This window comes from Pseudomyrmex gracilis, unplaced genomic scaffold, assembly GCF_002006095.1.
Source record: "Pseudomyrmex gracilis isolate BER0280 unplaced genomic scaffold, ASM200609v1 scaffold_361, whole genome shotgun sequence".
NCBI classification, from domain to species: domain Eukaryota; kingdom Metazoa; phylum Arthropoda; class Insecta; order Hymenoptera; family Formicidae; genus Pseudomyrmex; species Pseudomyrmex gracilis.
The window spans coordinates 72,241-76,584 of NW_018020945.1; positions in this window are offsets into that span (position 1 = coordinate 72,241).

A 4,344-nucleotide genomic window follows, 5' to 3' on the forward strand; every position below is an offset into this window, starting at 1 on the left:
AATTGACCTCGTTATACTTCAATTTAAATATTTAAAGTTAATTTTAAAGAATTTGTCAATAAGAATTTCATTTATTTTATTTTTTTCAGTAGTACATGAATGATCCGATTCACCCCGAAATTAGGGGCGAATCGGATATTTCTCACTTTTTAAGTTTTTGTATGTAAAATAAAAAGTTTCATGTTTGTTATTAATATTCTTAGTTTACACGCAAGCCAAATGTGTACTAATTATGAATTCATGTTAAAAATTACCAATATATGTATTCGACTGTTAGGTTTTGGTCATTAAACAAAAAGTGATCCGATTCGCCTCGGTCTACCCTACAATAAATAAAAATCTATTAAGGATTCTTTTGCGTGCGAATTTGTGGCAAATTAGTTGCTCTATTATCGATTTTGTTTGTTACTTCACTTTTTTAAAAAAAACTTATGGCTGTTACCTTAAATCTAAAATCAGCACAGAGAGCCACATGAAAAAATTGAAGAAAACTAATTTAAATTACGAATTCTTTTAGTGGTAATTTCGTAGCAAATTAGTTGCTATATTTCTCTATTGCGTTGCTCCATCACAAAAAACACACCATTAATGAAAAATTATAAGTACATGAAATGAAACACAAAAGTACATTGTCCTTGAACAGTTCGTGGCTCGTCCATTTTTGGTACCAACGTCACTCTTTGATAAATTGCTCGTAAGATATGCAAGTTGCGAATTTATTGCCCATTGTTTATTGCAGCAAACGGCCCGAAGAGTGGCTGTGCTAAAGCAGTCAAGAGTAAAGTACCGTTAAAGAATTTGTTGCTCGGTCAATTTTGGCACCAAAATCTTTCACGATGTAGGTACTCGGAAAACACACTTTAATAAATTAATTATTGATTGAGAGAAAAAAAATGAGTAATTATTTTTCTTTGTACTAAAATATTTTTTTGTGTCTTATTCTATAGTGTATATCTTACGAGCAATGAAATCGTGAGAAAGACTAGCATATTTTTCGAGAACCTACATCGTGAAAGATTTTGGTGCCAAAATTGATCGAGCAACAAATTCTTTAACGGTATATTACTTTTGACTGCTTTAGCACAGCTCTTCAGCCCGTTAGCTGCAATAAGCAATCGGCAATAAATTCGCAACTTGCGTATCTTACAAGCAATTTATGAAAGAGTGACGTTGGTACCAAAAATGGACGAGCTACGAACTGTTCAAGGACAATTTACTTTTGTGTTTCATTTTATGTACTTATAATTTTTCATTAATGGTGTGTTTTTTTTTTATGGAGCTACGCAATTGAGAAATATAGCAACTAATTTGCTACGAAATTACCACTAAAAGAATTCGTAATTTAAATTTGTTTTCTTCAATTTTTTCATGTGGCTCTGTGCTGATTTTAGATTTAAGGTAACACAGCCATAAGTTTTTTTTAAATAAGTGAAGTAACAAACAAAATCGATAATAGAGCAACTAATTTGCCAGAAATTTGCACGCAAAAAAATCCCTAATTAATTTTTATTTATTGTATGTTATTTGTGTGGCTGTGCTGAGTTTAAACTAACGTCAGCACAGCTGTTGGTTTTTCGAAAATGGCTGGAGCAACAAATTTGGCAATAGAGCAACTAATTAGGAACAAAAGAGCACTAATTATTTATGAATATTTTTTTTGTATTGAACACTAATAGAAAGATAATTTTCTAGTAAAACTAAAACTGTGATACAGCCAAAGTGTGAACATAAATTGGATCAATTTGAACAGAAAAGCCTTGTATTATTTTATTTTAAAATTTGCAATAAGTATTGAGTAATTACTTTATACATGTGATTCAATGAACGCGTAGCAAGCAATAGTCCAGACTCTATAGGCGTGTGTGATTCTCAGTTGTAAAGAAAATGGCTTACTTCATACAATCTCGTAAGAGATGAAGGAAGCAAGAGGCGGAACAAGAAAGCGAATGGCGAATGACACAGCTTCTTGCGATCAGTTGATTTTCACCACTAAAACTCATACACGCCTACCGAGTTCGGATCATCGCTTGCCACGTGCTTTTTGGATCACATGCATTAATTCATCACTCATTGTGATTTTTTTAAAAAGGTACATGACTTTTTGGTTCAAATTGACCCAATCTAACTTCACACTTGGGCTATGTCAAAAAATTTTTCAGATATTCTATATATGTGTGTGTGTGTATTTTGTTCCGTCTCTTTATCAAGCCGGCGACGTTATGCGTATGTTATGTTGCGTGTATGTTATATGACAACGTAAAATGCCTTTTCAACATTTAAAACCTTGTAAAAAGAAAATAATAATGATATTAATAAAAACTTTCCACACAACATACATTTGTATGAATTATTAATATAAGTTGAATCAAATATAAAAATTTCAAAAATAATAAAAGATCAGTTTTTTTATATAGTTTGTGTTCATTAATGTTATTAGTTTTGTAATATGCTATATTAGTTTTTTTATGTACATTAAATTTTCAGTTATTAAAATTTTATCTTGTAAATAACGGTAAAGATACTTTTTATAGATGTATATTGTGAAATGTAGTAATTCAAATAAAAAAATTGTAAGTTTTATAAGTAGTATTCATAAATCTTTGTGTGACAATACATTTTATAACACATGTACTTTTATTATTAATTTTATCTTTTTGACCTGCACACTTAATGTGCGCTGTTTGCCTCAACATTATTTAAAAACTATATCTTAGAATGTTGTATAAGCATAGAGTACTTTTTATTTTTGCTGTAAGAATTGTCACTAATATTTCTGTAGACTAAGTATATGTATGTATTTCATGACATTTAGACTAACTTACACTCACTTTATTTAATATTATTCTACCTTTTACATGACAACAACAATATGCTACAATGCTATGTAACTTTACAACATTTAGAAAAGTGTTGTAGAAAAAAATTTTTTTTTTAAGTAGTTATATTAACAGTTATTTTTATATGGATATATTTAGAACTGTATCGAGAGTTCTCGTAAAATGCATAAGACTTTGTTTTGAGAGAAAAAAAAACACATTGCTGTCAGCTGATTAGACGAATCGCGCTTTCAAATAAATCGCAAGCGTAAACAGATAAAGGAGAGATGCTATATCGTCCCGGACATCATCGAGAGCATCGAAGCGGTGGACAGCTCACCGCTTCGATGCTATCCGGCACGATATGGCATCTCTGCACCGCCTCGATGCTCGCATACAAGCGAGAGCCGCGTCCGTGTGCGTGACGTCACGCTCCGCTGTCGGTGAAAGAATACACAGACATAGTATGATCCGCCTCTTTTCCACCAAGCCGACCACGAGGCAACGGCATCGCCGTAACGCGCTTGTTACGTATGCCAACGCTTTTTGTTAGACTGCGTTCTGATATTCACTGCCAAGTAGTGGAAATCTGTAGCACATGTGACGTGAAGTTTACATGTTTAGTACTGGCAGTGAATATATAAAAACACAACTTTGTAATCTTGTAAGACCACATGATATTAGTGAAATAAAATATATACATTATATATTGGTATAAATTATGAATATGATATTTAACAATGATAAAAAGGTTTTAGAAGATGAAAATAATTAAATATATATATTTAGTAACAGTTAACTTTATCTAAAACATAATTAAACTTATCGTACATACACAAAGAATTTCAAATTACCTAAAAGAAATGTAATATTTATTATGTGAATCAATTACTTGATAAGATTATTTGCATCTGAAATGTAATATTTATTCTATCATATTAAAAAAAGAAAACTATATGTAAATATGTAAACTAATACATATATATGTATGATATATATTTTATGTAATATATATTATTAAGTGCGCATTACAATATTTTTATTTTCTATATGTAAAGAACGGAAAGAAAATTACATTTTAATATGTAAATAATCGTAAAGTATGTAATTGTTATATGTTATATATGTCTATGTCTTTTTAAGTAGCATTCGCATTAATCTTTATGTGGACAAAATAGTGTTATTACATATGTATTATAATTTAATTACATGTTGTTTTTGTAATAATTAAAAATGGTTCTGCACATATCACCCTGTGTCAACTAACTGTGCAACATTTTTTTTCATATTAGATTATTATGTCGATTGGCAACAAAAGTGAGAACTTAATATAAATTTAATCGAAACTAAACACATCAGAGTTCTCACTTTTGTTGCTAATCGACATAATAATCTAATATGAAAAAAAATGTTGCACAGTTAGTTGACACAGGGTGATATGTGCAGAACCATTTTTAATTATTACAAAAACAACATGTAATTAAATTATAATACATATATAATAACACTATTTTGTCCACATAAAGAT